The 12,242-nt window shown below is 46.2% G+C and overlaps 1 protein-coding gene across 3 annotated transcripts in view; it reads left to right on the forward strand.

Moving 5' to 3' along the window:
- Positions 1-12,242, forward strand: part of SHROOM3 (shroom family member 3) — a 329,341-nt gene that overhangs the window by 141,761 nt on the left and 175,338 nt on the right. The window contains exon 1 of one of the 3 annotated variants that reach the window (XM_053588502.1): positions 727-937. The exons of the other annotated variants lie outside the window; for them this stretch is intronic. The gene's annotated coding sequence lies outside the window, so the exon portion shown is untranslated. Of the gene's footprint in view, positions 1-726; positions 938-12,242 lie in introns of those variants that run through there. 3 annotated transcript variants of the gene reach the window in all.

Consider the following 12,242-nt stretch of genomic DNA (forward strand, 5'->3'; position numbering starts at 1 on the left):
CTCCGGGACTCAGATGGCAGACTGAAATTCCTCTAGCGTTTGCAGTTTAGAGAACCCGTTGTGATCGCATGTGCAGGGTGCTGCTTTTCACCCCGCTGTGCTGGACTTTCAGATGGGGTGCGTTCTGCTATTGGTGTTCTGAAATGGGATTTGCAAGCAGCATCTTTATAGATTTCTGTGTCTGAGATGATTTGTACAATACTGAATTTCACCGTTAAAAACAACGGCTGCGGGTGGTGCCTGTGGCTCAAGGAGTAGGGCACCGGTCCCATATGCCGGAGGTGGCAGGTTCAAACCCAGCCCCGGCCAAAAAGCACAAAAAAAAAAAAAATAAAAACAACGGCTGCAGGAAGATCTTTCTTTTTATTTGCTTCTCCCAGTTTCTGGGAGAAAGTGTTGCTCGCAAAAGAAAAAAACATCGCTAATTAAAAATTGAACTTAGCTACAAAGAAGCCTGAGCGAAGACAGGTGAGGCTGGGAGGGCTGGACGCTGTGCGCCCCTTCCCTGCCCTTCCACGGTCATCCCGGCGGGGCGAGGTGTTTGGGAGTCCGAGGACCCGAGAGCGACCCTCGTCGCGAAGGGCAGGAGGGAGCTTTCCTCCCCGCAGCCGGCAGGCGGCTGCTGAGTGCGCGCAGGAAACCGGTTCTCAGGGTCCGGCCGGCGACGTCCCTGCCGCTGTCAGGCGGGACCGCGGCGATTGGCTGGAGCGGGGCGGTGACGCCTGCTGCTCAGGGCGGCCCAGGGTCCGCGCAGAGGTGGCTCCGAGCCGGGCACCTGCGCCTCGGCTCCGCGTCGCGGGCTGGCGCCTGGGGCTCTTTTCCGGCTGGGATCGAGCCTACACGCTGCCTCCCCCAGCCCCTGAGCCCCCTCGGGGACACAGAAGTGTCCGGCAGATAAGTGAGGACCATGGACATGCCTGGGCTTGACTCCCCTTAGGTAAGTCCATTTAAATCAATTCTCAATGACATTATTTCTCCGTTGATCTTGACAAAAATGCCCGTGTTGGGAGGGGAAAGTAAAGAGAGGAGGCGAGTTGTTCAGTTTAGGCCTTTATAATGAAATCACCAAGTCTGGGGTTGTTGGATACTGACAAAGTGATACAAAGGGATACAGAAGGTACAAACTCGGAACCGGGAGCGGGACAACTCGCCGTGGCCCTTGCAGGCAGTTGGCATCTGTGCGCTCTTCCTGTGATGGAAGTTGGAGTGTTGAGGAGAAACTTTCTCTTGAGGCTGATACACCTGTGGGTGTGTGCAATGACACCAGGTCAGGCCGAGTAGCTTGCCTCCCTCCACGCAGGCAACCCCAAGCCTTTATAGTCTAATTGTAATTGCAACTTATTTTTGAAGCTATCTTTAACTTTTTCTCCTGTGATGTGAAAGCAGCTTTTCCTTTTTAGGCTTGTTTAACATGACTGAATCAGTGAATTGTATTGGTTGGCTGCTCTGCTTAGCCTGTGTTTGAGAAAAGTTCACACTGTCCTAAATGTGAGCCCCTCAATTTCAGCAACAGTGGAGGTGCCTGGGAATGCTAAGCCACGGTTCTGATTAAGCCTAAACTCTGCTTTCACTGTACTTATAAATGGATTGGCAAACACTTCACACATCTGCCTATCTTCCCTCTTGGGATGCTGTCAGCACACTGGTCATCTAAGGATCTAGTAATAATCAAAGATTGTAAAGAAACTAGTGGTCATAGCCTGGCGTTGTGGCAGGCACCTGTAGTCCCAGCTACTTGGGAGGCTGAGACAAGAGAATCGCTTAAGCCCAAAGAGTGAGGTTGCTGTGAGCTGTGATGCCACAGCGCTCTACCGAGGGTGATATAGTGAGACTGTCTCAAAAAAAAAGAAAAGAAACCAGTGGTCTGTGACTGGCTAGTTCTTATTCCTGGCCTGTTTTGTTGTGACAGGAAGTAATTTTCCCTTGGATTTTTTTTTTCAATGAACACATTCTATATGGCAAAGGTTCTTATATAAACCCAAAGAGCTCCTGAAACAACTTTTCTCACCTCCTTAATTTAAAGGATATAAATACCTTGATGAAAGGAAAGCATTTACCCCAGCCTGAGCAAGAGCGAGACCCCATTTCTACTAAAAATAGAAAAAATTTCCTGGATGTGGTGGTGGGCACCTGTAGTCACAGCTCCTAGGGAGGCTAAGACAAGAGGATCACTTGAACCCAGGAGTTTGAAGTTGCTGTGAGCTAGGCTGATGCCACAGCACTCTAGCATGTGTGACAGTTAGACTCTGTCTCAAAAAAAAAAAAAAAAGGAGGGTTTACCAATTCCCAATGATTTTGTTCAAGTAGTAAATAGCAATTAGGGCAGACAGATAGAGGTGGTCACACAAAATCTGTGTTATTCCTACTGGAATATGTCTTTTTCTTCTAATGTTATAGCCTGTTGGAATTTTCCATCTTTCTCAGCTGTTAGCTAAAATGTGTTTATAAAACATTCCCTACAAGAAGGTCAATAGTCTAGTAATGTTAAATATAGATACTGAAAATAATTGCTTTGATGAATAGAGGCACCAGAAATTACCTTACCTGTCAGATGAAATGTGGTCGTCACACAAGTCTACAGCAATTATTGAAAATATAGTGTGTGTGCAGTCAGTGTGTGGTTGGTGATGATTTAAAAATACAGATCACTAGGTAGGCAGATAGGTAGATAGTAAGTGGATTTATAAATATTGAAGAAGTTAAAGAGAAATAGATACTGAATTTAGCATTGATTTATATTTCAAAATTCTACCTTCACTTGTAATTATAACCTACAAAATATGTTAATCAAAGGTAATTTTCCGGGTTAAGGATAAGTCATTTTTGTATGAGAAGGGATAAATACTCACCGTTTAAAAAAAATTGCTATTCATAAAAACCCTAAGTGTCCCAAAAAAGTATGGATAGGAAGAAAACTAGTTGAAAAACATCTTTATCTATAATTAAAAAGCAAGTCACAGAAATCCACATTTTAAGTTGAGTGTAGAAAGCCCTGTCCACATCTTCAGAGTACCAGGAGACCTCAAATATGTAATTTAATACAATTGGTAATAATTAAGATAGGTATTTCATTCCAAGAACAATAGTATAAGAGAGTTAGATCTGAGGGTGGGGAGATTAAGTGCCGTAAATTTATTTGCTTCCCCAGTGACCATTTGTAAAATATGGGCGAGGGTCCCTTCTGGTGCTGTGGACAGCACAGAGTGGGGCACCACAGGGCCACACAGCCTTTCCCTCCCAGGTACATGCTGTATGTCCACTGGCTCTGCTTGGAATGTGCCGCTCTGCAAATGGAAGGCTGCCCCACCCCCTTACCCCCGGTCAGACACTTCTCTCTCTGTCCCTCTTCCTCTCCCCCTGTCCTCCTTTCCTTCTCCTCCGCAGTTCGCCCTTGGCCCTTGACTTTTCCCAGTGGAGGTGGGGGCTGGTGGTGAGTTCCAGATCTGCACAGCTGGGTGAACAGCTCACTTGGATCAGAGGAGCAAGCTGACCGTTCCGTAGAAACAACCGGAAGAGGAGTTCCCTCCAGCCCTCTACAGATGGCTTCATGAAAATGTCACTAGTTAGTAGGAAAAAGTTGTCACTCTTTGTTAGACCAAACCTCTATAAGGCATATTTTTAAAAAAACAACAACAAAAAAATACTCCCAGTAATCTTAATGGTTCCATTTTGGAGAAAAATGGGAAGTTATGCCTGAGGACAGATGGCTGATTCTGGGAGGCAGGAACCTCAGCAGGCTCAAGTCACGTTGCCTCTTAGTGGGACTGGGTTCAACACCGGACAGCCGTGCACACACGTGGTAGTTGTCTGACCCCACTGAGGGAGAAGCTCTCACAAAGCTATGTGAACCAAAACTGAGAGGAGGGCTCTGATATTCCCTGGAGGGATCCAGGAGCCTGGACACTGGGCACTTACGAGGACTTTGCTTCTGAGCTCGAAGATTGGTTTTAAAGTGAAAACTTAGGATGGAATTAAATAAGCTCCACTTTCAGAGGCAGCCACTGTTTAGAAACACTTGCTTTTTCCCAAGTGCCAAAGCTCCTCTGTAAGCAAGAGAGCTACCTGCAGAGCCAACCCACCCGAACCTGTGGCTAGCATTCCCCATCAGCCCCGCGGGCAGAGTCTCGGCAATCAGAAGCCCAGGCCAGTCTCCAAGTCCCTACCTTATCTTTCCTCTTGCAGCACTGGAGGCCTCTCAGCAACATGATGTTTATGCAATGAATTCTCAGTGGCCTATTAGTCACGGCTCACCAATTCCTCCATCTGATGCCATGTAGGTCAGTATCATTACGCCACTTTGGAAGAGAAAGAAAAGGGATGAAACCGAATGGTTTTATGTCACATGGTTCTTCTTTTCTTTCAAAAGGAAAACCAGGAATTCCTAAACCTTCCCTCTGGCCCCACACCCTCCAGCAATTCTCCCTGGGCACTGAAAATGCTTCAGGCTGAAAATATGCTGGTTCTTTTAACCAAATCCCTCTGTGCCTGAATGAGACCTCACCGCAAGGTGAGGAGCAGGGCACGGGTTGTGGAGGTGCAGGTGTGTGCTCACCTGAACACCTCAGCACCCTGGTTTGCTGATCCAAGCTTGCCTGAAGGCTAAACTGAGAAGGACAGCACCCTCTCTCCTATGGCCTTTTCCTGGAAAGGGCTGATCGTTTCATTTATGACAAATTTCAGCCCTGGCCCCTTAGCCAGGGAGGCCAGTCTGAAGGTGGCTGGGCCTGCTGCGCTGCCCTGAAGGTATTTCAGGAATGTTAATGGCATGCGGGAGTGGAGAGCCTCAGAGCTCAGGCTCTGCCTGAGAGCTGTTCCTGCTGCCCATCTGTTGTGGCCAGGAAGTCTCATAGCAACAGCTTCTCAAGAATGGCACTGCTTTTTTTTTTTTTTTTTATAATTAAAATTAACTCACACGAAACCAGAAAACTGCTCCACTGCTCAAGAAGAATCAGGACAGGATTCAAATTTTTTTTCTTGTGAGCGATGAGCCTTTAAGGACGAAAAGCCTCCATATCCTTAATTTTTGTTCTTTAAATGAGCAATTTGTACTTGGTGCTGAGGTCTTAATGCCTGTCGCTCCCCCAATATTCCCCCCAGGTAGAATTCTTTTTTGGAAAAGAAGGCAGGTGATAACAAGTTTCCAAATCAGTGGAGAAAATAATTGGCAAAAGTATGGCTAACAAAAAAGCAGTTAAGAATTTTTAGATTTTTCTGGTATTTGGGGGACTCAAGGGTCCTGTCCAGACTGCTGCGTTCTCCCCCCCGTAATAACGTGAGCCTCATAGGCCTGGCTGTTCAGGGACGGACATGGACTTCAGACAGAGACCCCGCTTTCACTGTGGTGACATATGCATGTCCCTGTGACTCTCTTGAAGCAGTGCAACAGTAGGCCTCAGAAAAAGAGAGAGGGAAAGTAATATTTATATTTTTTTTTAATTGAGGAGGCAATTTATAAAAACTGAGGTTGTAGCTGGGTGCTGTAGCCCAGTGATTAGGGCGCCAGCCCTGCACACCAGTGGTGGCAGATTCTAATCTGGACCTGTTTAATAAAAGAAAAATAAATGAATAAATAAAAGACACTGTAAGGAGATAAACTCCAGGATGGTGCAGGGACGTCCCAGATGGAGACTCAGAAATTATATTCTAGTCCACATTCTTACCCTCACTGGGCTGCTTTAGGGAGGTACACAACCTCTCCGAGCATGATTCCTCATCTGCAAATTGGATTTCTGCATTGTCATGAAGGTTAAATATAATCGGGTAAGAGGAGCTTGGAACCCTGGAAATGATCCTCGAATCTGAATGGCAGCTGTAAAGGAGCATTATTTGCTGTCATTCTTACTCTGGTATTCTGGGAAAACATTTTCATGCCAATTTTTATATCTCCTTCATTTTTTTAGTTTGGCACATTTCCCTCCAGCTTTAGGAAAGTAATTTTCCCAGCAGAGTCACAGAACATTCCAAGTGACTTTGTATGTACGTAAACATACTTGTCTGTATGTCTTGAGTATTGTACACACCACGTTTGTACTTGGTATGCTTGACTGTTAGCGTATATTGCTAGTTATGAATTATTCAGATCTAATGTATGACCTCCGACTGTCAAAGGTTATGCCACCCCCCACCCCTCACCCCCGGAAAAGATATATACTTCGAGTTGGTTTCTGGAACACAGACTCCTAATGCAGTCTTTTTTTTCTATAAAAGACACAACCATTTGCCCTGTCTGTGCCCATTGCCTTACATAAAACATTTAACCAACAAAGTCTGGGCTCAGTGGCTTGCGCCTGTAATCCCAGCACTCTGGGAGGCCGAGGTGGGTGGATTGCTTGAGCTCAGGAGTTCAAGACCAGCTTTTACTGAAAATAGAAAAACTGAGGCAAGACAATCGCTTGAGCCCAAGAGCTTGAGGTTGCTTTGAGCTATGATGTCACAGCACTCTATTCAGGATGCCAGAATGAGACTGTGTCTCAAAAAAAAAAATTTTTTTTTTTAGCAACAAGTATTTATGAAGTGCTACTGTGTGCCAGCTCTGTTTCTAGATGATGGGTGTAGAACTATGAGCAAAAGTAGACAAAAATCCCGGCACGCATTCTACTCTGGGGACCCAGATAACCAAAAACTAAGTCAATTGTAATGTAGGTTAGGAAATAGTAACTGCTATGGAAAAACAAAGCAGAGAAGTATATTTTATGATGGCAGGGGAATAGTACAGTTTTCTAAAGGGGGGTGGGAAAGGGACCTTTTGAAGGAGAAGAGAGAATGAGTTTTGGGGTCACCTGAAGAGTACGTGCCAAGGCCCAGAGGGCAATATGTGTGGGGAAGAGCTGGGGGTCCTGGTGGAGCAGAGGGCAGCAGGGGAGGGGCCCCCGGGGCTTTGGGCAGCCAGAAGGCATTTGGACTTTACTCTGAATGAAGTCCCTGTAATCCCTACAGGGCTGGGATTAGATGAAATAATTTGTGTAAAGCCTTTCACATTGTGCCTAGCAGATACAAAATGTTCCACATTGTTAGCTGTTTCCTGTTCATTTATTATATCGGTACTTGGGTTTTTTTTTTCTTTTTTGAGACAGATTTTGCTCTGTCACCAAGGCTGGAGTGCAGTGGTGTCATCACAGCTCACAGCAACCTCGAATCTTGGGCTCAAATAATTCTCCTGCTGCAGCATCCTGAGTAGCTGGAACTACATGCATGCACCATCACATCAGCTAATATTTTTTTTGCAAAGATGGGGTCTCACTTTTGCCAGGCTTATCTTTTTTTTTTTTTTTTTGCAGTTTTTGGCCGGGGCTGGGTTTGAACCCGCCATCTCCGGCATATGGGGCTGGCGCCCTACTCCTTTGAGCCACAGGTGCCGCCCCTGCCAGGCTTATCTTGAACTCCTGGGATCAACAGATCTTCTACATTTGCCTCCCTCATTTACTGCCTGGAACTTAAAGCTAGAAAGATGTGAACACACACACCGAGCTTTGTTCTGATCAAAGCTAATCATTCCTTATGAGTATTAAACTCCCAGCCTTGGCCTCTTAAATATTCAATTCTATCAGCTAAGAAGGTCCCAACACTATATCTTCACACATACACAGGGAAAAACTTACTTTTTAAAAACTGGCCTGTTTAAGCTAATGCATTGTTTCTATTATGAAAGCGCCGAGTTCATACTCTCTAGGGACAGTTGTATTTTGAGACATTTGGTTCAAATTGCAGCTACAAAAGTTCTGTTGAATTCCACTGAATTCACATGATGTCATAACGTACTCATGTTCGAGTTCTGGTGTCAATTCCCTTCCGTAGGCCACAGGACTCGGGGGTGGGGGGGAGAAGCCTACTGCAGATACAGTGACAACAGGGCACCATCATGTTTTTCTTCTCCCCAGAGAGCGGGAACAAGATTACCTGTCGGGGAACTTCAAGAACCCTCCCTCAAAATGATCTTCCTGGACACCCCTTCGAATGTCTAGATTCTATTAACCTCTTCCTTTGAACCTGAAAGATTTTGGTCATGTCAAAGGATGACTGGCTCAGGACATTAGGACAAGGGAGGGGACCCTCTTCTGCAAGCATACCAAGACCACTGTTTTGAGTCGGGGTTATCCCTGCTGCCAAACCAAAGTGCGTGATGGTAACTAGGGATGTTCAGTCATTGAAGAGTCTGTCTAAAAATGAGCACCCTGGCTTGGCACCTGTAGCACAGTGGTTATGGCACTAGCCACATGCACCGAGGTTGGTAGGTTCGAGCCCAGCCCGGGCCAGCTAAACAACAGTGACAACTGCAACAAGAAAATAGCTGGGCATTGGGCGGCACCTGTGGCTCAGTCGGTAAGGCGCCGGCTCCATCCATATACCGAGGGTGGCGGGTTCAAACCCGACCCCAGCCGAACTGCAACAAAAAAATAGCCGGGTGTTGTGGCGGGCGCCTGTAGTCCCAGCTACTTGGGAGGCTGAGGCAAGAGAATTGCTTAAGCCCAGGAGTTGGAGGTTGCTGTGAGCTGTGTGAGGCCACGGCACTCTACCTGAGGGCCATAAAGTGAAACTCTGTCTCTAAAAAAAAAAAAAAGAAAGAAAGAAAGAAAGAAAATAGCTGGGCATTGTGGCAGGTGCCTATAGTCCCAGCTACTTGGGAGGCTGAGACAAGAGAATAGCTTAAGCCCAAGAGTTTGAGGTTGCTGTGAGCTGTGATGCCATAGCACTCTACCAAGGGCAACATAGTGAGATTCTGTCTCTAAATTAAATTAAATTAAATTAAATTAAAATAAAAAGTGCACCCTCATCACTGGAAATGCGCCAGGAGAAGCTGAGCAGGCAATGGTCAGATGGTTAACAAACACTGGATTGAGACCCTGACTTCTAAGATATCTTCCAGATTTGGGATTATGCTTCCTTCTAAGATCTGCTTATTAAAAATTAAATTCTCAGGCTGGGTGCAGTGGCTCATGCCTGTAATCCTAGGACTCTGGGAGGCTGAGTAGGGTTGAGCTCAGGAGTTTGAGACCAACCTGAGCAAGAGCGAGACCCCGTATCTACTAAAAATAGGAAAAAAGTTAAGGGGGCATGATGGTGGGCGCCTGCAGTCCCAGCTACTAGGGAGGCTGAGGCAGGAGGATCACCTGAGCCCAAGAGTTTGTGATGAGTTGAGATATGATGATGCTACAGCACTCTACCTGGGGTGTCAGAGTAAGACTGTCTCAAAAACCAACAAACAACAATCAAATTCTCTAGGAAAAGTCACCTTAAATTCTCTTTAACTGATACCCTAGTTTGGGAATTCTGAGGACACCGAGTAACTGATTGTTGAGGCTTCTATTTTGCTTAGGGGTGGTGGCCAGGGGGGTTCTCCTGCTGCAGTGGTCACCTGGTCTTGATGCCTGGAACTCCAGTCCCCCCCCCACACTGTAATGCTGTGTTCCTGCTTGCAGACTCCAAGGTTAGTGTGTTGTTGTGTGGCTACGGCCTGCTGCTAATCGCTTAATTCTGACCAGTGGGTACAGCGGACTGGAGCTCTTTGTTCTTTTGGACAAACACCTGTATAATACTTGATGTTCTAGGTGACTTTAAAAATCCTAACTCTCATAACAACCCAATGACAAAGCTGCAGTTTTTAATCTCAATTCAACATGTTAAATGAATGAGATATGGGTTAACACAAAGTCACATAGTGACAGGGTGGGGATATGAACCCAGGTATTCTGTTGGCAGGATCTGTCCTCTTAACTGCCACCCGGGATTTCTCCTCTGCAAGGTGCTTTGTCTAGCTCCATGCTTCACTTTTATTGGTTGCAGCTCTTCTGTTGATTTAGAGGGAAAATATGATATGACTTATCATTCTACTTTATTGCCATCTATGAGGGCAGAGAACATAGCCTTTTGCTAGCCTGTGCCCAGTGTAGTGTGTGTGCATTGTTGGGGTTCCCTGAGGCCCCCCACGTGGATCGGGGGTTGACAGGGGACATGATGCTGGGAAAATAACGAGACTTTACACCAACTTAATGTATGAAGCCTGGGTAGCTTGGAGAGACATACATTGACTAACACACCAAGTAGCAGACTGATGCAATGCAGTAACCTTTTGACTCCTCAGAAATCTTTTATTGATCTCAGCACAAAGCATACATGCAAAATGCCAAAATAGGATTAAAAGTATCCCAGGCCACCAGGTGCGGTGGCTCACGCCTATAATCCCAGCACTGTGAGAGGCTGAGGCAGGAGGATTGCTTGAGCTCAGAAGTTTGAGGCTTGTCTGAGTGAGAGTGAGACCTGACTCATGAAAAAAAAAGGAAAAACCCAGTTGGGCGCCGTGGTGAGTACCTATAATCCCAGCAGCTTCAGAGTCTGAGGCAGCAGGATGCCCACAGCCGGAGTCTGAGGTTGCAGTGAGCTACGATGCCATTGCCCTCTGCTCAGGGCACAGGGTAGAACCCTGTCTTGACAAAAAAAAAAAAAAAAAAAATAGAATCACAGGCCCCCAGGAAGCTTGGATAAAAGGCAAAGCCTGGATAATTGGGAACATAGGGTAGTGAGTTGTCAACAGTGGCCCATAACACACTTAGAAAGGGGGAGAGGAAAACAAGTTTGGTCTCTGCAGGGCAGACAAACCAGCTTCCCTAATCTAACTGCCTATCAGGAGTTCAAAGGGCTCAGCCCCACCCGCCTGCTCATTCTCCGCAGCGATGATCTTGGTGACTTTCCTCTGTCTGGGCACCTCTGGGCTCCTTTCATCTTTGGTGGTCTTGATGAGGAGCCCCCAGGGATGGCCCACCTTCATGCTTTACCCTGGATTGAGGGCCCACAGAGAGGTCGGCCTGTCTGTCTCCTACAGTGCACTCAGGTGCACAAGTATTTGTTAACCTGGTGAAAGAGTGAGGGTGTGATGTGAATGAAATAGAAATGCCTTTCTAGGATGGTGCAGTGGCTCTTGCCTGTTATCCTAGCACTCTGGGAGGCTGAGGTGGGAGGATCACTTGAACTCATGAATTTGAGACAAGCCTGAGCAAGAGTGAGACCCCGTCTCTACAAAAAATAGGAAAAATCAGCCAGGCATGTAGTGGGCACCTGTAGTCCCAGCTACTAGGGAGCTAAGGCAGGAGGATCACTTAGGCCCAGGAGTTTAAGGTTGCTGTGAGCTATGATAGCACCACTGCACTCTACCCAGGCAGCAGAATCTCCCTCTGTTCAAAAATGTAAAAACAAAACAAAACAAAGAAACAACTCCTCTCTAATCTGAAGAGTCACAGGAATATATGTCTTTGCAGGATGCCATTTATTCAAAAACTTTAACTTTGAATAGTTAAACAGATAAAGCTAGAGGTCAGGACCTCAAGGGACAATTATAGTATTTGAGCTAGTGTTTACAGTTTCATTTCCTGTAGGGTCCTCATTGGTATATTAAGTAATAAATCACATCACACTGGAAGTAGTGCCCCCCAAAGGGTGCTGATGTTAAGTCAATTGAAATGAGCAACTATCCAATTCAAAGACAAAGTGTATGGCTGCCTACTTCCTAGACAATTATAAAGGCTAATGGTTACTGAGCACCCACTATGTGTCAGGAAGTCTTCCAAAGGCTTTCTCTGCATTACCTTATTTAATCTACACAACTACCCAACAAGGCAAACACTTTGATTAAGCTAATACTTACCATGTGACAGTTGGGGAAGGAGCAAAAAAGGAAACCATTGGAACACCATGAATTGTGCTAAATCAGGGCTTTTGTGTATGATTTGGATTTAGTGATTTAACAAATGGACATTGAGGCCAAGTGCAGTGGCTCACGCCTGTAGTGTGTGGTGCATTGTTGGGGTTCCCTGAGGCCCCCCACCCGGCTTGGGGGTGGACAGGGGAGATGATGCTGGGGAAATAACAAGACTTTATACCAACTTAACGTATGAAGCCTGGGTAGCTTGGAGAGACATACATTGACTAACACACCAGGTGGCAGATTGATGCAATGCAGTAACCCAGCACGTGGGAGACGGTGGATCACTTGAGCTCACAGGTTCAAGACCAGCCTGAGCCAGAGACCCCCATCTCTAAAAATAGCCGGATGTCATTGTGGGCACCTGTAGTTCCAGCTACTAGGGAGGCTGAGGCAAGGGGATCACTTAAGCCCAGGAATTTGAGGTTGCTGTGCGCTATGACGCCATGGCATTCTACCAAGGGTGACAAAATGAGACTCTGTCTCAAATAAAAAACAAACAAACAAACAAAACAAGTGGACATTGAGACTCAAAGATTTGTTATGGGGT

This window comes from Nycticebus coucang, chromosome 1 (genome assembly GCF_027406575.1).
Source record: "Nycticebus coucang isolate mNycCou1 chromosome 1, mNycCou1.pri, whole genome shotgun sequence".
NCBI classification, from domain to species: domain Eukaryota; kingdom Metazoa; phylum Chordata; class Mammalia; order Primates; family Lorisidae; genus Nycticebus; species Nycticebus coucang.